The sequence below is a fragment of the Danio rerio genome, chromosome 3 (assembly GCF_052040795.2).
Source record: "Danio rerio strain M-AB ecotype USA chromosome 3, GRCz13ab, whole genome shotgun sequence".
NCBI classification, from domain to species: Eukaryota; Metazoa; Chordata; class Actinopteri; order Cypriniformes; family Danionidae; genus Danio; species Danio rerio.
This window is the reverse complement of record NC_141023.1, coordinates 32,720,279-32,743,055: the sequence shown is the minus strand read 5'-3', so window position 1 is coordinate 32,743,055 and position 22,777 is coordinate 32,720,279. Positions and strand designations below refer to the sequence as shown.

Sequence of the window (22,777 nt, the reverse complement as noted above, 5' to 3'; positions counted from 1 at the left end):
GCTGCAGTTATTTCTTTTTGTTTATTTGTTTGTGAATCACCTTTTAAATGCATTATTAGATGAACCAATGTAATTCTGATTTGCATTATAGTATTTATTTATTGTTTATTTTAATTGTAAAGTATTTACTGTCAACTAGGGATATAACAATTCACCTCACATTTCGATACAATTCACGATACTAATCACAAGATTCAGAATTTATTTATGATTTTTTGACAAAAATAATTTCAAACTAATTTAAGGTGAAGAGCCCTTTCATTTTTTTTTTTTGCAATGCTTCACATATTTTGCAAAATAATGAATTTTCTGCCATAACCAAGTTGCTATTTTAAAAACCAACTAAAGAGCTAAATCTTAAACATTTTTAAATATTCAGTGAGAAAAATTATTAAAATATGCATAAACTAATTTGAAAAGGAGAGGCTTGAAATAATCGAATACTTGGTTCTGCAATAGAACAACTTTCCTTTTCAGTCTGAAATGCATCTTCACACATACTTTCATTATGAAAACACTGATGCACTGTGTGATCTCCGTAGCACTCGTCGGAGCAAGCGGAGCTGCAAATCATCCGGTTCTCATGGTTTGGCTTATTAGTAGTTGTTTGCATATAGACGTCTGTGACAGACATTTTTCACCGCGCTGACGGTTTATGTGCATCATATTTGTTGTTTTGCAGTGTAAGTAAATGTCTTTTTGCAGCATTATAAGGGATACCTCTACGTTTTCAATTGATTACATTAAATGACAGCGCTGTCATTTTAAAAATGCGCCCTTCTGAAGTGAAAGCATTCCATTGCTTTCCTAACCGTTTATTTAAGACAAAATTTGTTGTCTAAAAAAAAAACCCACCAAGATCAACATGTTTAGATATTATTATTATTATTAGTAGTAGTAGTAGTAGTAGTAGTAGCAGTAGTAGTAGTATTAATAGTATATGTCTGTTCAAACACGCATCCAAATCCCGCTTTAAATCGTGTGTACAAAGTTCATTTTGAAAAAAGCGTCTGTTTTTCACTATGAAGCACAACTGAGATTCACGCACCGCTACATGAACTGACTGTTTTGAGGATTGCATAGAAGGGGCAACGACACCTGTAATAGAACGAAAGGGAATCCTGCCATTTTTAGATTTTTCAAATTGTTTTCATGATAAAATGAAAGCACGGAACAGATTCATGTTTAGGAGCAAAGGGTGTCCTCTGGTGGTTTGGCGGTATGGGTTACGTACTGTATAGGCAGGATCGGCTCTTTGATGTTTATTGCCATCCTTCACAGAAAGATTAAAATACAGGGAGAAATACAGGAAAATACCTTTATGGAATGATAGCGGGATAGAATTGTAAAATACGGGGGGAATTCCGGGAAAAACGGGAGGGTTGAGGGGTATGATTTACACACATTTCGTGTTTTGCCTGGCGCGCCTCACTGCTGTCATTTTACCCTGCCACTCTACCTCTTTTTAAAGCGAGTTTACGCCTGTAAGCACAGCACCCCGCTGTTCAAAACTTCATTCAATATTTTTACCGGTTTGAATCATCACAAATTTAAATCGATTTTTCAACCAGCTCACAGTAAATCATTACATCCCTACTGTCAATTGCAGAATTATAAGTAAATGACAAAAAAAACTATATTATTTGTAAGTGTTGTCTTTTAATTTAAATAAAATCTCAAACCTGATCATATCATTAAAGTAAAACCATTGAAATTGGGGGAAATATTAACATGCTTTTTTTACTGAATTTAGTGTATATTCTACAGAAGATGGCTTACAGTATGTATTTCCTCATATTTACATCATATTTTATGTCATATTTATCCTTTGGATCAAGTAATTGTGCAAGCATTTATTATTTGTACTCATTTTGGTATGAGCAAACATGAATAGGATGTGCAACAGACGTTCAGAAATCTGTATATTTTTCTCATAATATAATATCAAGTGCCAATAATTTTGATCAGTGTGAATTGTTGCATTTATTTCATAATAAGGTGTCCCCCCTTGCCTTTGTTTTATTTCAAGCAACCATTTACTGATTTTATGAAAGATCAAAAGGATTAACAATGCAGATTTATTCCCACATTCGCATTTGCTTATGTTTAAGGGTGCCAATAACTCTGTAAACATCATACTAAAAATGATTGTGTCAGTGCTTGTGATTTATGTTCATTTTAACCCAGATGCCTGTTCCAAGATGACGTGCCATAACAAAGAGTGCAGTAGCTTGATAGAGATGTCAAACTCCTGGAAGATCCCTCGTCTGCAGGAGACAGTTGACTTTAAGTATAACAGAAATAGAAGGAATGTGGTGAGTTGGGAACATAGTGTGTTGCTGTCACCTTTTTAAAATGTCACGCACTCTGTGCACGTAGCACCATCTGAAGGTCGGGACGGGTGATGGGAAGCGCTGTTGATAGCAGAGGACTCGGACATTACAGGTGACCTGCTGACAAAGCCTGTTCTTCTCTGTCAAGCAGACAAGATGGCACATGTGGCCTTCTCGCTGTGTAAAGTGACATTTCAGTGTCCGTGGACAAACAGCTCTTGAAGGCGCATCACTGGCACCTTGCTCCTTCTTTTAGAATTTGAGTTGAAGGGGGCTCTGGACCATTCAGAGTCTTGAGGACTGATGAGGTCAGATTTAGCAAATGGTGTGCTTTATGTATATTTTTTGTGTGTTTTTCATTTTCTTATTATCAAGAAGCTGTTCTGTATCTCAGACAGGAGAGCATGGGGTTAGCAATGGCAAGTTCTTGGGTTTGATTCAAAGAGAAACGTAAATAAAATATTAAGATTAAAGTGTTAAAATAGGTTTGTTTATTAAATATGTTTAATAATAAGTTGAAATTGAACCAATATAAAACATATATTTTATAAGCTTTTATTATGGTGGATTTTTTTCATTCTCATGTAACACAAGTTGAGTTAGGCTAAGTTCACACTTCATGATTATTGTAAATGTCACATCACTATTGTTTTCACACTGCATGACTATCTAGTGTTGTGTTCAATTGCTGCTGTGTTCATACTGCATGATGGATGTGTGACAGGAGGATACACACTGCAGATCTATATAAAAAAAAAAAGTTGACAACTCTGGCTCACAATTGCCGCAAGAAGTGATAAGATCATTGAAGATCATGTGAAAGACTGCAAATGGTACATTGAAATGAATATTTTAAAAAATGCCATTTAAATATCCTTGCACTGAATACTGATTTACAAAGAAAGGTCAACAATAAAAGAAAAAAAAGGTGCAGGGGAACGAGGACTGTGCGTTGTGCAAAAAGTCCAAAAATATTTTATGGGCGTCGTTGACACGGCAGCAATGCTCTCTGATCGCGTTTTTGATAATTAACCTTGTGTGATTGTCACTCGCATGAAAAGTCACTGATTTACCTCTGATTTTGGACTTTTGTCTGCAATTTCATTAAACCTTTTGCCATGTGAAAATAAAAGCTAAAATCGTGCAGTGTGAATTTGCCATCAAAGCAAGATCTACAGTAATTTGCAGCAGTCATGATTATTACAACCCCCATTAGGTAAAAAAAAAAAACTATATTTTTAGGGTCAGAATGTTAACCTTAAGGTTATTTATAAGCTAGTGTGCTCTAAAAACTGACTAAATTAACCATCAGATCAGTCAAATGTAATGCAGAATATGCCCGTTTTGGTGTCTGAGTACAGTGTAGCTGTTTTTGTAGCCTGTGGCTTTAAATGTGAATGAGATGAGCTGGTTTTCCCTGTCCACCGCTCCCATGTGCGTATCTGCTTCTCATCATGCGCTACCTCAGATAAACAGCCGTCAGTGACAGAGAAAGACTTGTATGAACCTGAAATACAGCTCATACCAATACCAAGTAAGTTAAAAATACCAAGTAAGTTTATTTGATGTATTTGTGGTGGAGTTTATTCAAGCCTTTCTGAAATGATGAGTCTCACACAAATGCTATTTGCAATACAAACCATGCGTGACACCACGCGGCCATGGTGATTATAACAGTTAAGAATCACACGAGAATCTGCATTTTTACTGTCTTTATTACAAACATGCTCTGCTTTAAGAACGTTTTAAACTTATAAAACTTATGAAAATCACAGAGAGTTGGAACAGATGTTTTAATCTTAGTTTTTTGCAAAAAAAAAAAAAAGTTCTGTGGACATTTGTATACATGTTTTTATAGAGACATGGCACCTGTCAATCTGTGGACGGGGAAAGCCACACTCCTACATTACGTTGCGGCAGGCCTCAAAATCACTTTTATTTGTATCAGGAAATTTTAAAAAATACATGTGTTGAGTTTATTTTACTCCGATATAATTTTTGAACACACTAAACCTACACACAGTTCTGTCCAAACAGCTTACAAAAGATGATTTTCATCATACAGTAGGAGCTCTTTAACAAGATATAAATATCCAAAGTTTGCAGTTTGACTTAAATAGATGAACACATTTTTTTTTTTTTACTTTACCTCATACTTTAGTTTTCATTAAATCTTCTGACTAGTCAAATGCTCTCTTGGGGAAAAAAAAACAAGAAAAATGTGAGATCCATCTAAACTAATAAGTAACTAAAGGTACAAATGAAACTTAAAAACAATGGCTTCATCTAACAACTTCTCTCAGACAGTGATTTCTGAGGCCGAGTTAGTGCACAAAGGCACCTCGTTTTAAATATTTGATCATGTTCAACAAGGTAGTGAGAATATTGGTAATAATTAAGGGTACTTTTGCTTACTCCAGTACTAACTTATCACTAGAAATACCATCACAAGTGGAAAACGTTGGTCAAAAACATTCATTTTTACACACAAACTGACAGCCAAGCAGCGATTTGAGACACTGTGTTTATTTTTTAGCTCAACTGTCAGAAATGGAACTGTGGGATATCAAAGGCAGCAAAGGACTGTCTATGCTGCCTACGAAATTCGATCAGAAGAAGGTTCCTCCTGAGACAGGAAGTGAAGCAGAATTTGGATTCGGAAATATCTTCCTGACTTGCAATTCTGCCTATGATGGCAGCATTTTAAAGCTTTTTAGACGCAGCCAATGTCAACTGAGGGTACAAAAACAATGTACTAAAACTTTTTCTTTGTGTTTGAGAAGTTTCAACCAGAAACAATGCTATCAAAAGAGTTGCTGTATTCTCAAACATAAAATGCATTTATCTTTAAATCACAATGTTTTTGAAATATTTTCTGCAAAAGTTATACAGGTAAATGTAACTGCTGATCATATCATATCATATATCACATCATATATCAAATCATTCATTCTTTCCCAGTGTTGGGTAGCGGCTGGAAGGGCATCCACTGTGTAAAACATATGCTGGATAAGTTGGCAGTTCATTCCGCTGTGGTGACCCCAGATTAATAAAGGGCCTAAGCCAAAAACAAAATAAATGAATGAATGAATAATATAACTGCTGATAATGATTAAAAACCAGTGGATACCTTCGTAATGAAGCATTTCTTATATTTTATTATTAAAAATGATCAACTATGGCTAACAATAATATTACTTCCAATTCTATGACTAGCAGAAAGACTTAAAGAGTTATTTATTCATTTATTGTACACCATTGCATTAAAACCACTCGATTGCTCACTTTTGTCTTGTTGTAGAAAATTGACCAACATATAACTGAAAGTGCTAAGGGCCAAAATGCCTCAACTTGTTTTACTGAAAGTTTGCTGAAGTAAGAGAGTAAATATTTCATTATGTTCAATATAGTAAAAAAGCCTACAGATATTCCCACAGCCAACTGAAACTCACCCACTCACAGTACACCTAGTGCTTATGGTGCGTTCAGGGTGGGTGAGGACACACACACACACACACACACACACACACACATACACACACTACCTTCGCTGTCACATTTTTCTTACTAAGTGTTCAAACACAATAAGCCTGAGCAGATGATGAGACAGGAAATGTCAGAGAAAGAGGAATTGCACTCCTCCATCTTTTGCTCTTCTCTTCTCTCTCCTCCTCCTGTATGTCTGATATGTAGCTGCAATCCTTCTGATGAGCCTGACCTCTAAAACAAGCTTCAGCTATCCACCAATCAGGACCTTTAAACCGTCTGAAACACATGACTCTTTGTTGTCACCTCCTTTAGAAATCACAAAGCCTGTCACCAGATGACAAGAGCCACTTTTAAGTGACTGCGCTGGAATATTCTCTGACAGGAGCAAGAACCTTTGAAGTCTGTGAATGAAATATTTAGTAACACATATGATGTTTTACAATTGTGCCATAGGTTAAGACTAAGGGTGGGGGCGAGGAGATTCCCCCATATTGGATTTCATTGATTTGTCAACCCCTAACTTGAAGGACCAGGACATACATGCATACACTACAGCTAATTTAACTTACCCAATTCATCTAACCATGTCTTTGGACTTTTGGGGAAAATCAGAGCACCCGATGGAAACCCAGGGGAGAACATGCAACTCCACACAAAAATGTCATTGCCAACTGACCCGCCAGGGGCTCGGACCAGCATTCTTCTTGTTGTGAGGCGTTGGCACTACCTATTGTGCCACTGTGCCGCCCACATTATACTTTTAAGTTAAACTGCATAGAAATTCACTACAATTAGCTCAAATTAAGTGTGTGTGTGCATGTGTGTGTGTGTGTGTACAGTTGAAGGTAAAATTATTATCTTGTGAAATTTGTATTCTTTTTAAAACCTTTTACAAGCTATGTTTAATAGAACAAGGACATTTTCACAGCATTTGCTATCATTTTTTTCTTCTTTAGAAAGTCTTATTTGTTTAGGTTTGGCTGACACTATTGCTTACACTGACACTATTGCTGTCTTTATTATAACATAATCATCCCATGTTGTTTTTTAATGGGGTGGTCCATAAAGTATTTGTAAGACTTGGTTGTGTTTATAAGATGAAAAGCAATGTGTGCTCATGCTTCATTTGTAGAAAATCACGTTATTTTTTCATATATCTTACTTTTATTCTATACAGCTACTTTGCTAACATGAAAACGACTATTGTATTTCCTAGTTCTTCTGAAAGGCCCGCCCTCAAGGGGCTCTGATTGCTCTACTAAGATAGTGTGCTGTGATTTGCAGACTGGCTCCACAGCACTAAGAAAAGTGTCACTCTTCTAATAGCATGCGCTTTCGCGGTGTGTAAACACTGTCTGACAGAGTACCTGTTAGCCCTATCAGTTTCATCCTGAATCAGTTGAATCATCCTGAACCTTTCACATATAATATGCAAGCATGTGTAAGTAATATGAAACAGTCGCATATTTTTTGCAAGTTTGTTATTTGAGATGTAAAACGCAGGGAAAGCAGCTGCATAGAGAGACACTGCAGCGCTGGTGAAGATTGTGGCTGTTTATGGCGGTTTGATGGATAAATATGAATTTGTTGCTAAATTGTTAGCGGTGCCAAACAGCATTTCCTGTTGTTCACATCCTTGTTTAAGTCCTTGCTACAACATACCATTAACACTGGAAACTGTCCTTGTGGTTGATCAATTTTAACAAATAAAAATACTTACAGGTTGTGGCTCACAATCAAAAGCTTTGTCTATTATTGTTGGAGTTGCTCCTTGTTTGAGGAGTTTTTAGCCGAATCCAGCGCTGAACTGGGAGTGACTCTGGAAGCTCTCCTTTGTCACATGCTTGCTATATATCTTCCATAATTCTTTGGCACAGTATTAAAATAAATTGTAAGCACTTCACTCTTTGTGTCGAAGCCCAAATACAGAAACAGAACAAGCTCTGTGTAAATAGCAGCAGTTAGACAGCATTTTAGCTTTCTCTGGTGTAACGTTAAAGAACCTCTGGCCACACCCCTTTACTGCACAGGGTGTATGCTTATGGTGAATGCACATAACCTGAAGCGTTTATAATTTCATTTGCCAAAGTGTATTTTTTTTTTGTAGTCCCCAAACTTTGTTCGCTGTAAGCTAACTTTGTAAAAACTAGTGTCTACTTTTGCCTTGAACTTTGAGCGTATTACATTCAGAGATGTTGTTTATGTTCACACAGCTATATTACACATGAACTGAGGGGTCCCGACTCGCACTTTGGGAACCACTGGTGTAGTATAGTATAGTATAGTATAGTATAGTATAGTATAGTATAGTATAGTATAGTATAGTATAGTATAGTATAGCATAGAATAGAATAAAAGCTACATTTTTAAAAACACATCATAAGGTCACTGTTATTTGACCCTAGTACTGTATATACTTCATGTATACTTCATTTTTTTCTTTTTTTTCTGATTCAGTATAATTATGCTTGTCTTTTTGTTTTTCAATTAATCTGTACTTAATGGCATAAACCTCTAAGTCCCACTCTGCTTGTTCTCTTTCAGGTGTTTTGCAGTGCTGTTCTGCTCCTCTGAAAGTCTGAAGAGGTTTAAGCTGGAGATCCCACTGCAGGTAACTCTACTTACTCATTAAAGCTGTTTTATTTGGTTCCTTCTTAAAAGACTCAAAACCAGGAGAAATGGAGAATAAATGATGTAGGCGTCAAAAAAAAAAAAGCGAGAACACTGAAAAAATGGATGCATGTCATATTTTATTTCCATGTAGCTTCTAATCAGATTGTAGCATCTTAAAGAGCGTCTCGAACGCCAACCAGGATATGAGCTTCACGTGGAGTCTGTTTCCCCTCCTCCAAAATCCATCACAATAAATCATGTCACTCTCAGTCACACAGCAAAGCTCTGTTAGCACGCTAAAATGGAGACTAGTCTTGCTGAAAATCTACTTATGAGTGGAGTGTGAATGTATGTTTAGGGCTGGACAGTTGGGATGTGTCCCTGCCAAAATGAAAAGACCAATATTTGAAGCTTCCACAGCTGTGTTTGGATGGAATACAAGCAGTGAACATTCTTCTAAATGGACTTTTTTTTTTATTTTTTACATTTGATGGCATTGTTTATGCTTGATGTATTTGCTTCTGGTGTATTTTCCAACTGCTATGTTTTCCAAAGCGCCAGACAGCAGTTTTGGGTAATTACTGGCTAAAACACAAAATATTGTATATGCAGAATTGCTTGGCAACAAACAACAGATAACAACTGTTATTCCATTTCATAGATCATGTCCTTTTTTGTTGTGCTCAAGTTAATTTGCTATAAAATTTAAAAATAATAATAATAAAGACACACTTTATTTAAAGTAATAAAAATGTAATCATCTGTTTAGCAAAAAGAATGTCACAAGATCTCGTGAGATTAAATCTGTAAAATAAAGGTAAAAAGTTGTTGCACGTCCGCCGGTTCCTGCCTCAAAATGAGCAAGTTTGAACCACTTGTACATTAAGGAAGCGTTCAGAACAAACAAAATGCAAGCGAAGAAGCTCGACACAGAGGAACATAAACACCTCACTACCAACTAGCGTTTCGGAAGTGTTATTGCAGAGCAACCGAAACAGCGCGCAGAAGTATAAATGCACAGCTATGCGTGTTGTATGCGCCGTGGGTCACGCCGATCACTTGACGCAAAAGTATAAACCAGGCTTAAGGCTGCCTTCTGTGATGCACGTCACTCGTTTGGAAGGGCGGGTGTGACATAATCGCTTTTTTTCTCACCAGAGTAAGATGTGCAGAAAGCTGCATTAAGTGCAGTACAGAAATGTTAACGCCGCAATCAAACTATTATCATCGTGTAGGACTTCTAGCCGCATTTGCAAAAGGACAGTTCACACAGCTACTTGACATTATATTCTCGGCACCTACACACATCTCTAAGCGTGCACACATACTGAACTGCTGGAGACTCAACACACCCGCCTTCACCGTTACCAAACACGTTTATGCTGTACGGAAAAAGCGGACGTTTGTTTTTGGTATAAGTGACCAAATTGTACACAAGGACTAAAACGCTTTTATGTTGTCATGTAGCACAAGTATTTAAGCATTTTCACATCCACCACGTAAAAAATATGAAATAATACCTTTGCATCACATGCACAAATCAAGCCATGAAAACTACATTAAGATCCCCACTGGTTTAAATAGGCCTAGATAAAAAGAATATGGCCAAATGAGAGCATTTCTGTCGTAAACTATAGGAAAACTTGTCAAAAAGAAAATGAAAAATTGAAACCATGCGAACAGAATAAATACAGGAATGGAGAAAAGAGCGCTCTTTTATTATCTGCTGTCTGTCAGCGCCCGCTCTTTTTTTTTTTTCTCTCCTGGTCATTGCGCCTTTTGCCGCTTGCTGTGTAAATGCAGACAATCGGATACGAGTCACTTTTAAAAGATGATAAATGTAAGCAGGTCATAAAAAAAATTGTATACTGTCACAAAATCCGAATTGACCACATACTATAAACACCAGAAAAACTATGAAGTATAAGACCAATTTATTTAAAAAACATAATCAAAATAAAACATTTTGAATACTAAATTATCTTAATTTTTTGAAGTATGCCATAAAATATTTCAGATTCTCATTTAACATGTTTTCTTATTTATTTATTTATTTATTTTTTACAATAAAACCAAAATCAAGTGTAGTAGTGCAGCAGGATTATGTTTGATGTCTTTGTAAACCAACAATGCTTTGTGTGTAAAACAATGGTCAATCGTTTGGCAGTTAAATGGATAAGATCTTAAAATTTTCTTGCAGTTTCCTTGTTTTTCTACAGGTTTTGTAAATAACATCAATTGTTCTCTCTTGTATTTATTGCCTTATATCAGTTATTGGCTTCTAAATATAAACATATTTCATATATCAGTATTACTAAGTACAACATTTGCATATTAATGCATTCATATCAAAACATGTAACTTCTGACTTTCATGCCACCTCGCAGCAGTTTATGGTTTTTGGTTGCTCTTCAGCTTTGCACAATGTACATATAGAAATCTGGGGGCCATGGTGATAAGCCATATGTAGTTGTTTTGAGTTATTGTAAACATTGATGTTTTAAATTGAATTGAATTCATTTGGTGCTAGATACTCAAAGGCATGTGTAAAATTTCCAATGAAGTCAGTCCTGAAATTATTTAAATATAAGCTACTGTTATAGGCTTGCTGTAGTGCTGCAGGAAATCCGCAACGTGTTTGCTTATATGAACAAGAAAAGTTGCGGTGTCTCTTTAATTAGGTGCTGTTTAATGTTGTTTTAGTGTCTGCTATCTCATTGTTTTGACAAAAGAAAAATATATATTTTTTAATTTTGCAGTTTTACAGGTTTATAACAACACGATAGCGAGGAAAACATAATCACAATGACGGTCAGGCTGTGCTTTTTGACTGGATGAATATCTGTGTTACTCGCAGTTCTGGCAGTCCTGATTCCACTTTTGGCATGTTTGTTGTTTAACCCCCTGCAGTAAAAATGTTTTTTTTTTTTTTTTTTTCAAAATTACAGAATCATTGAAATGGTCTAAAACTCCTTGAATTTTTTCGCATTTTGTATTTGAGCACAAATAATTGAGGCCAGGATTCTTTATGCTAACTGGTTGTAAAGAAAAAAATAGTTACACTTGTGGATTAGTGTGTTAAAAAAGGAAATCAAAAGATATTAACTGCAACATTTATTCAAATTTGTTTTTTGAATATTCAGAAATTAAACACAAATCTTTCTCTAGAGGAAGCAGTAAGCTCAAATAAAATGACCTTACCTTACTTTAAGGAAGTTGAACTCAAATTAAGGAGATAGTGTAGAAAATTATTATGAAAACATAAAAATCATAATTATAAAACTACAGAACACTCAGCAAACTAAAATGAATTATAAGAGGCAGATTGAAAAGTTCTGATTGTGCAGAATGAAGTGTGCTCACTCTTTCATAAGTAATGCTGTCACATGCAGATCGCAGTCTCGCATTTGCTCTGGGATGGGGAAATTAAAATAATACATATATATTTCATACCGCAGCCTCTTTCGATAAGCTAATCGATTTTGATTAATCACCTACTTCAAATCACATTTTTTAGGAGAAAATATCTAAAACTTGGCAAAAAGAAGTCTTTTAAATTGTCTAAATGTATACTCAATTTGCACATTTATTTCACAATATTTATTATTAGCTAATAGAATGTGCCATTTTTAAGTAATCTGTGTCTTTTGAGTAAACTTTTGAGAAAACATTTTACTTCACTATATTCCTGCTTCCAAGAAGGATTTACGAGCACATTTTTATCTTTAGTTACTCCTATAATTCTCTCAATTCAATCTGCTGCAATTCACAAGGCATTTAATTAGTCCTCCAAAACAAAACAAAAAAGCAAACCCGTTTCACATCAAACAGAGCATAATGACCCCACAATGCCTTGTCAGCTCCTTAAAAAACATGGCAAATTATTTATTGTCTCTCGCGCTCATTAGCATGCAGTTTACATCCTTTAAAAGAAAAGAAAACATGTGGTTTCTCCTCTTTGAGCGCTTCCCCTGTGGATGAGCGGAGGGAACTTGGCGAGCGCTCATCACCCCAAACACTTCAATGTTATCTTCTCTACTTCCTCCTCAGTCGCTCCCACTGGGACTCTCGTCCTCGCTTTGAAGTAGCTGCACTTGAAAAAGACATCTCGTGCACGCTGAGAGGAGTAATATGAAGAAGAAAAAAAAGCGTAAGAGGAGATTGGTTCTGGCTGCTCGAGTTAGAGGGATTTGTGGGTCAGACTCCAAAACTGCACGAAGCAGCAAAAGGATGTAATTGTTGTTGCTGCTCAAAAATCAAGCGAGTCGCTTTTTTACCAGGAAAAAAAGTTCTGAGCGATGCCTGCAGGACCGAATCGCTGTCTGTCTCTTTCATTCCAGGCAGAATAGCAAGACCTTCCTCCTCATTTGCTCATGAAAACATTGCTCAGTCTTGTCAGTGTGTGTCCTCTCATGCATACAATCTGTGGATCTCTCTCCGCATGTAGCTTATTTGTGTATATACTGTAGTAAAAGCTCAAGTTGCTGCTGGCCGCTTCAAATCAAGCTACTTTCATTTAATGCTAATTGAAGCCAAGGGTAATGATGGCACTGGCAGGCACGCTTGCTCTACTCTTTTTCTCTTTATCTTTTTTTTTGTAGCCAGAATCAAAAAGCAGGCTGCCGTTTTCAGTTTCTGACACCGGCAATCGCTCTATCAGACAGTCGAGATTTCATCTGGAATAATGCGATGATGTCTACGGGCTGTCGTAATGAGAGATTGTATGATGAAGGCTTGTTTTGGCACGTAACAGCTGGCTGACATAAATTAAGAAAAGCCCCGCTCTGTGATGCGTGTTCTTGCGATTTGTAGGGATTGTTGAATTTATTCGCTGTGGGAACTGAGTTTATGGTTTGTAAGAGATGATATGCGGGTTTATCGTGTTGTGATTGTGGTCGACATTAGTTGGAGGTTTGATACTTGCTCAGGCCTTGATGATACCCAGTCATTTATGATCTTTGGTTTCATGCTGAGCAGGGAAGATGTGTAGTGTGTTCAAAACTGTACACTAGTGCTGAACGATATTGGAAAAACCTGCCATTGCCATATTTGTTTTTCTGCGCTATATATTGTTATATGAATACAATTTCACAAGCTGGCTTGAACAGCTCTTTTTGGAAAAAAAAACTTAATTTAGATTAGTTGGGTTGATTTTGTAAGGGTGTAAATCGTGTATAAAAAAAATCATAAACAAACGGCAAGCAAGAATAATTACAATACAGGATAACTACAATAATTATAACAGCGCTTAATGGTTTAGAGTCAAGCAGCATTCGGACACAGAAATTAAATAATACTCTAAAACAATTACTTTTTAAGTACAGTTACATGTTTTTGAAATTAACATTCAGAATAGCTGGTGGTAATTTACTACATATATAAAAATTACAAACTTTTCCTGCAGATCAATATTTTTGTCTATTTGACTAGTGGCTATTATCAGAAATATGTCACAGCATTATTTTTTTTTAAACTTCTTTCCAGCTCATTTTTATCCAGTTATCTAGATAGTCCAATGTATTGTTTGACACTTCATTTTTGCTCATTTAAAGTAGATTTTTGGGTTTATTTTGCACTTCCCTTGTTTTTTTTGGTTGCAACTAAAAATGTAAAAAACAACTAGCTCATTTGCTGTAGTTAGTGTTGCTTTCTGGAAAGTTTGCAAGAATAGAGAGGGAGTGAAAATAACACACATTTCACAATAACACATCATTCAACACAGCAAGTATATTAATTTAAACAAATTAAACAACATGTTAATAAAAGTGGAAAAGTGACTATATAAAATTGTCAAATAACTAACAATTGAGGGAAACCTAGTGGTTTGAGCGATAGTCACAAAGTGTAAAGAATTACAATTTTAGTTAATTATTTTGTGCTGCACTGTGATCCTTAATAAGGGGCTTCTAATGTCATCAAAGGATGCTTGTTCTAATTATGCATGACAACAATTTGCAATACAAACTACTGCTGCGTGATACTGGAAAAATCTAACATTGCAATATTTTTTATTCTGTGATATATATTGTAATATCAATATACATTTCACCATTTGACTTGTATCTCTATCTGGGAAAAAACATCTATAATGGTAAATCGATGGGGATGATTCTGCAGTACCAGTGCATCTCCATACAAACAATCTAGAAACTTTTTAGGGTCCCCCAGCACATTTCTGTTGTTTTCTGTGCTACTTGCAGTGCATTTCTTTATTTGCATGTGTTGTGAGGATTTTCATACAGATGTTTAGTCAGATATTGATAAAATAATGTTTATCATTTGCGTCTCCATAAATCTAACAAACAATCTAGAAACCTTTTGGAGTCCTCCAACACTGCTATTTGCAGTTCATTAGTGTATTTGGTTGTGTTCTGAGTATAATGTAGAATATTAGAATGTAGAATAATTATCTGTAATGTACAATCAAGAAAAAAAATGACATTTCGTTTCCTGAGTCTAACAGTATTCAAATATAGTAACCGAATGATAAAAATCATACTAATTCAATAAAATTAATTGTAGGTTCACAAATGGTAAATTTTTTTAAACCTGAATGCTTTTAAAATCATTATTCAATCACAGGCATCAAAACACATCCAAATGATGAATTATACTAACTCAAAATTGCAGATCCTATGATGTGACAATTGCAAATGCTAAAACAATATGTTGTGCAGTCCAAAATGTAATATGTGTCTTCTGCAAATCTTACAAAAATGTGTAATTTTCATTACTTTCTGAAACAAAAATACTTTAAAAAAATAAAAATAAACAAGACACATTTAAATGCACTGTATTAAAAACACTAAATCTTTATCACAATTTGCTTTAGTTGCTTTGAAGATTCCTTTTCATCTTTTGGCCCACATCCGCCTTTCCCCTCCAAAAACCTCCTTAAGGCCTCGAAAGGGTTAAGAGTTGCAGACTTGGTTTATGGGACGGCATGCTGTGTTCACCAAAGCCATCGGAGGGGGGTTTGGTTATTGCCGGTAATAGCATCATTAGAGGCAGAAGCGTTCCAAACCATATTAAAGCCTTATAGCGGTATCAGTCATGTGAAATGATATGCCTTTGTTACGCCAGACTCAGCCCACCGTTTCATCTACCTAACCCAGAGATATGGCTTTCATTGCTATCGGGCCTCGCCGCCGTGATAAACGATGCTGCTTCATGTGCCAAAAGCAGCCGCACATCTCTGCTTTGCAATTGTTTTTAATTAGCTGGCTAATCAGGACAATCGTATTGACTCGGTTCTCACTTCTTCTTTTATTTTTCCAAACAGATAAAAGGAGGAATTTTCGCTCAGGCTCTTGGTAAGGTTACAGTAGAGTCTGTTTCCTGTGTAATTTTGAGATAAGGTGAAACAGTTGGACCCTCCGTGCTGAAACTCTTGCACGTCGTCCCTGAAGCCGCTGGCCTTTCGTGTGGTTTCAGCGAGATGGTGTGAGCAGATATTCCTCTCTCTTTTTCTCCGTGTTGAAGGGAGGATGGTGGTAAGGTATGCACCAGGGGGAAAGAGTTCCTCTCTCCTCAGTTTGGGGTCATGTGAGCCGCTTGGCGGATAAGCCTCAGTGCGGCGGGCAGAAAGTGCTAGAGGCGCAGCGCTGATTAAAACTCAGACTGCGATCTATCATCCCCCCCCCCCCCCTTCAACCCCCCAGCGTCGTCTTCCTCATATTATTCTCTGGTGTGGGCGCCACGTAACAGATGGGTTTCCCAGAATCCAATATCGGTCGGTAGGGGTAAATGCTATTTGCATGTGCCCATCACCCTCCTCCAGAAGACACCCGTATTCCTTACAGTGCGTCTTTTCTCTGCTCACTTTCTCTCTGGCCGTCGTCCTCATTTCTCTCGCAGGCTGTCAAAGCTCTTATCTTTTTCACGGTGGCTTTTCTGCCACTGAGAAGCTGAGAAGCTTCTATATCTTGTCTTTCTTTTTTCTGTTTCATTTCTATGTATGATTCTGTAGGCTGTTTCTAACAGAAGAGTGTTTCCATGGGTTGAGATTTAATCAATATATGTGAGTTAATGGCGTTGAAGCCAAAATTGGAAATTTAGCTAATGTTCTTCCTCGTGTCATTCCAATTCTGTTTGGCAAAGTATATTATATTGTATGTATAGAGTATATTGAAAAGAAATAATGAACAAGGTGTCGCGCACAAACAAAATGACGCAAATATAGCTTTTTTGAGCGTTTGGTGAGAAACAGTCTGAATTAAGGGCTGGGAGATTTGGCTTAAAACCAAAATCTTGATTATTTAAATATATTCACTCAATTAACCCATCCATTAATGAACAATTTTTTAAATTTATTTATTTATTTTTCACATTCGTAATTCGTAAAGTTTTGTACAGTATATGTGCTCACATATTACAAGTTAGTGATTTCTGAATGAACGGTGCATTACTTGATTTAAAAATAATAATTGAAGGAAACACACATTACCTACTATCTATGATTATTTATTGAACATCGACGTTGAACAACTGAAATTAAAGCGCACATTGCCTAAAACCAACTAACAAATAAATATCACTTGCACTTTTGGAAACAAATAATTTTTTTATTAAAAGCAGAAAATAATCAGCATCTCAGCCACAGCCATGTCACCCTGCAGCCCAAGACCGGTTACTCACTGAAGCTAAGAAGGGCTGAGCCTGGTCAGTACCTGGATGGGAGACCAGTAGGGAACACTAGGTTGCTGTTGGAAGTGGTGTTAGTGTGGCCAGCAGGGGGCACTCAACCTGTGGTCTGTGTGAGTCCTAATGCCCCAGTAAAAGTAAAGGGTACACTACACTGTCAGTGGGCGCTGTCTTTCGGATGAGACGTTAAACCGAGGTCCTGACTCTCCATGGCACTTCTCGTGAAAGAGCAGGGGTGTAACCCCGGTGTCTTACGATCATGGCCTCCCAATCATCCCCTTCCACCGAATTGGCTCTATCACTGTCTCTCCACTCCAATAGCTGGTGTGTTGAGCGCACTGGTGCCGTTGTCCTGTGGCTGCCGTCGCATCATCCAAGTGGATGCTGCACACTGGTGGTGGTGTGGAGAGACCCCCCCTCATGATTGTGAAGCGCTTTGGGTGTATAGCCATATACAATAAATGCGCTATATAAATACACATTACATTACATTACATCTCTTCTAAATAAAATAACGCTTGCATATCCTGTAACTTTTAAACAGTTTTTGCATCTTCTATACACAAATATTGCAAGGTAAACAATCATTTTAATGTAACGGAAAATATGCCGTCTCAAGGCATCTCTGGCCAGCATCTAATCATCATCAATGCAGTGCAAAGTAAAGCTCAAAAATGAGTTCATCATCCTAATTGACCAGTGATCAGATGTGGCTGCAAAGTGTGGCTAATAGAGCTGGGTCACGTGACTTCACACATGGTAGGGAAAGTAACTGAAAAACTGCCCAACCCTAAACTGAACTGTTATTTTTAGAAATGTTATGGCTTAATAATTGGATGGTTTACTGAGAGACGCTAAAGTCTTTACGCTACAAAATATTTTTATCATTAACCCTTGTGCTAGAATTCTGTGTACACTGTATACAAAAGTGGCCCGCCTTCACTGAACCTAAAATAAAGCAGATACATTCAGCCCTCAAATCTATTTTGATTGAAGAAACCACCTCATCTTCATTACAAATTCGGAATGACTGCCAAAACCTCTGCCTTCACACAGTCAGATATATATTTAAATCACTTCAAGATTAAAAGAAAAATGTTATTTTATTTTAAGGTGTTATTTTTTACAGGGTTACAATTTTACAGTAAATGCAGCATTTGAGCTTAAGAAACTGTTTTCAAAAGCCTAAACAGTTTGAATTTAACATACACAAATGTAAATTATACTCAAAAGCTGCGATAAACTTTCGGATAAATGAGCTAAAGCATAGTTTGTCAGAAAATGAATTCTGTCATCATTTACTCCTCCAGTTGTTCTAAACTGGTTTGACTTTCTTTCTTTTGTTGAATTCAAAGATGTACTGGAGAATGTTGGAAAATATTCAGAATATCTAATTTCGAGTTCGAAAGAAGGAAAGAAAGAAAGAAAGAAAGAAAGAGAAAGAAAGAAAGTCATGAATGTTTACAACCTCTGAACTGTAAGTAAGCAAAATTATAGTGAGAACTATTCCTTTAAATGTTAGTCTTCAAACAGAGCTGTAATATAATATAACAATAAAAACATTTTAAATAAGAAAACATTATATTGTGACTGATTTTAACGTTCTGATCAAGATCTTCTGCAGAAATTAAAAAGGCATTTGAATGATAAATGATGATGTAAACAAAGACAGAATATCAACATTTGGATGAAACAAATCAAATCAATGCATACTAACATATTTAACCTCTGTGCAAAGTCAGTTTACAGTAAACAGTAAAGACTCCCATATCATCCAGCATGCTCTGTACGTCCAGATAGAGGCGCTTCTGTGCTTCAATCTATCAATTTTACATTAAAAACTGTCTGCAAAGTAGGGAAAAAGAGAAGCAAGGTTAGAATCACTGTGTGCAGTTAGGACATGAGATCAAGAATTCAGATTATTCCTCATACTGTGTGCAATAAGAGTTGTTCACGTAGCTCGTCTCTCTTTCTCCCATTTTCTGTGCCCTCTTTCAAAGCTCCGCAGTAATGGGATTATGTGTGCCATGGCTGACTTTGTAAGAAAGAAGGAAAGGCAAAAGAGAGATGTCAACACCGTGCTCTCGGTGGACTCAGATGGAAAGACCTTTAAAAACAAGATCACCTGGTAACCAGAGGGCAACCTAGGGCTTCTGGGAAACAGAGGGAGATCACACAAAATTAGACTCAATACAATCATAGAGAAAAGCATGTATTGTAGCAGTTTTTACTTTGATTCATGTAGACAATCTAACACTAATTATTGTAATGTCTCTATCTGACATTAACATGCGTGTTTTATTATCACTTTTCCAAAAAAAGTGGACATTTGTTTACTTTGTATGCTTAGCATGTTTCTGTCCTGCCTAATCAGTCACGTCTGTGTGTGTTATATAATGGACTCCTATACCCCCCCCCCGAAAGAAGCAAGAAAAACAATGTAGGTGTCATATTAAAGAGAGATGTAGTATCGGTTGTATTAGTTCTGCTTTTGTGTCTTGGTTATAGGATTTGTTTTTATGTATAGATCTTCCTTCATCTGGTAAATATGTACCATAAACAGCAGGAGCTTTGGAATTTGGAACACATTCTTATCTTTGATGGATGCTATTAATCTTACTGACCACCCATAGACAGAGCACACAAGCTCCGTCCAGCCCGTAACCTTTTCTCAAATACCACGTGTGCGTGTATGTGTACGTACACGTACACACATCATTCATGAAAAGAAGGTCCATCCTTGAGTGCCACTTGAATGACATGCTGCTCCACTATCTCATCTCCGTGGTACCTGTGAAGGGTTTACTTTGTCATCTTCTCATAAATGTATTTTCTGAAACATTTTATCATTTAAACATGGCCTGTGAAAACACCACATGTGTGTTTGTGTGTGTGTGTGTGTGTGTGTGTGTGTGTGTGTGTGTGTGTGTGTGTGTGTGTGTGTGTGTGTGTGTGTGTGTGTGTGTGTGTGTGTGTGTGTGTGTGTGTGTGTGTGTGTCTGTGTGTCTGTGTGTCTGTGTGTCTGTGTGTGTCTGAATTAAAGTCTGAATTATTGGCCCCTCTTTATTTATTTTCCAAATTATGTTTACAGAGCAAGGAAATTTTCATAGTATTTCTGATAATATTTTTTCTTTTGGAGAAAGTCTTATTTGTTTTATTTTGGCTTAAATAAAAGCAGTTTTAAATTTTTTAAACACCATTTTAAGGGCAAAATCATCAGCCCATTAAATTTTTTTTTTTCGATAGTCTACAGAATAAACCATCGTTTTATTGACTTGCCTAACTATCCTAACCTGTCTAGTTACTCTAATTAACCTAGGTAAGCTTTTAAATGTCACTTTAAAATATCTAGTCAAATAATATTTACTGTTATCATGGCAAAGATAAAACAAATCCGTTATTAGAAATGAGTTATTAAAACTATTATGTTTAAAAATGTGGTGAAGAAAAAAAATCTTCTCTTCGTTAAACTGAAATTGTGGAAAAGAATAAACAGGGGGGTGAATAATTCTGACATCAACTTCATATATATATGTGAGTATGTCTCCAACGTTTATTAGATTTGCTGGGAATATTTATGAATGTCTCCTCTAAACCTATAGAATAGCATTGATGCATCCTGAAGTAAAGTGAAACGGCCATAAACTCCATCAAGATAAACAAATTGTATGCAGAATCTTAGACCTTAAAATGAATAAAGTATAATTATGAACACTGTGTCATCTTAACTGAAAGCTATGTTATGGTTGCTGGCCTCACGCATCACGCTGCCCTGTCAGTCAGTCAGTCAGTCAGTCAACGTGTAACCTTAAGGGTTAAATAAATAACGCACAGCACTACTACGATTACAGAAATGTTCACTCTGTTATAATTCATTTACATTTTAATACGTTTTGGTGTGATTATAACTCACTATATGAAAAATAAACAGCAACAACTGAAGGTTTTGAATGAGAAGCTGTAATGAAGCCATGGCGGGAATTAATTTTGGTGTGGCGCTCACATTGAAGAATGAATTTAGTGGAAACCATGTTACATTTTTAACAGTTATTTAATTCTGTCTTTAATTTTTTTAATGAATTTAATGTTGTTATTATTTTTTTATTATGTATGTTTGCATAGTATTGCATAATATAAATGTGTACATACACATCTACGAAAAAAATAAGAGCCCTATTTAGAGACATTTTTCAATAAAACTGTCTTTTAGAATATTTTTCCTACAGAAAACGATAATTAGTGAGAATAACAATTATTAAAATAACAATTTCATTAGTTGTGATTTGAAAATCATAGTTATTCCATCTTGTTTTTATATAAGGTGTCATTTCTTTTTATTATTATTATTATTTATTTATTTTATTTATTTATTTATTTATTCAAAAAAATATTACTGTACAGTTTGAACAACTCCTGTTTGTCAGCTATCAGTTAACCAACCCTTCTGGCCAGATTTTGTTACCTGTGCATCTCTTAATTATCTTCAGAGTACAAAGCCATAGTTGCATTTTCATAAAGACAAGCCTATTCTTAGCATGCAGCCTGAAAACGCAGCGAGTGAACAATGGTCGTGTGCATCTATAGATCAAGCCTTTCTCGCTGTCTAATTGAAATGCTCCCTCGGTGCGCTCCATATGCGTGACGTACACATGCATTTAGCTCTCTCTCCCTCATAAAGGTGATAGTCCTCGTTTAGCGACTCGATTTATTACCTCTGCTCATCTCATACCTATAGTAACGACCTTTGAAACTGCCTCTCCTCTCTCGCTCTCGAACCCTCTCTCTCTCCCACTTGTCTCCTTTACCACATGTCTGCAGTCTCAATTCATTTCCCTTCATTTCATTTGGCTGTCTTAATGGACGAGGGGAAGGGGAAATAGAGCCCATTACTGGCCTGTGGACTTTCATCATCTCTCTCTCTCTCTTTCTCTCTCATGGCTCTCTAATGGCTAATGCTAATGAACAGAGACATCTTTAACAAAAAGACACTGAAGCAAAAAACAACCTTCCATTTCGGAGAGGAAATTGGGTTTTACCTTTTTTTTCCTCCCTCTTTCTCTTTGTGTGTGTGTGTGTGTGTGTGTGTTATTTGAGAGTGGTTGTTGTAGACACAGCCATGCCAAGTACAATGTATTGACCTCTGGCCTTGAACAAATGCTAATCAATGTGTCCAGCAGTCCAAGTCCAGGAAGCCCTTGGGGACGCCATCCAAAACCCCCCTCTCTTTGTGGTCTAGACAGCGGTCAGGAGTCACTTTACTTATTTAGCCTGAGCATTTACTCCTTAAATGGATGGTTTTCTCAAAAATGTCATCATTTACCCTCCCTTCATTTGTTCCAAACCTGTTTAACTTTCTTTCTTCTGCTGGACAGTAAAAGAAGACACTGTATAATTGTTATTATTTAATTTTAATTTTAGAATTTTGTGTGTGCAACACAATCGTCAACTACTGTTGTTGTAATGTGTTATAGCAATAAATAATGTACATTTAACGAATGTTGGTAACGCTTCACTCCCATTCAATAATTCTCTCACGGAGCATCATGGGATAGCATAGCATCCATCGTATGCACACTTCCGTTTTACGGATAAGACGTTAAGCTGACAGTTTTTCAAATTCTATGAATTCGGACATACTGCTCGGCTCGTATACTTTTTGTAATGTACTATATAGTATGGAAGCATGCAATTTCAGATGC

General features: G+C 36.4%; 1 protein-coding gene and 1 long non-coding RNA gene across 3 annotated transcripts in view; one reads left to right on the top strand and one right to left on the bottom strand.

The window, feature by feature from the left end:
• Nucleotides 1-22,777, top strand: part of rarab (retinoic acid receptor, alpha b) — a 213,498-nt gene that overhangs the window by 65,673 nt on the left and 125,048 nt on the right. For both annotated transcript variants that reach the window (XM_087242753.1, XM_087242752.2), the window contains exon 2: nucleotides 8,367-8,433. The gene's annotated coding sequence lies outside the window, so the exon portion shown is untranslated. The remainder of the gene's footprint in view (nucleotides 1-8,366; nucleotides 8,434-22,777) is intronic.
• Nucleotides 12,655-18,530, bottom strand: LOC147845670 (uncharacterized). Its single transcript, XR_015480991.1, has 3 exons — nucleotides 17,574-18,530; nucleotides 16,886-17,026; nucleotides 12,655-16,823 (listed from the first exon to the last, which is right to left on the bottom strand). It is a non-coding gene; the product is annotated as an uncharacterized LOC147845670 (long non-coding RNA).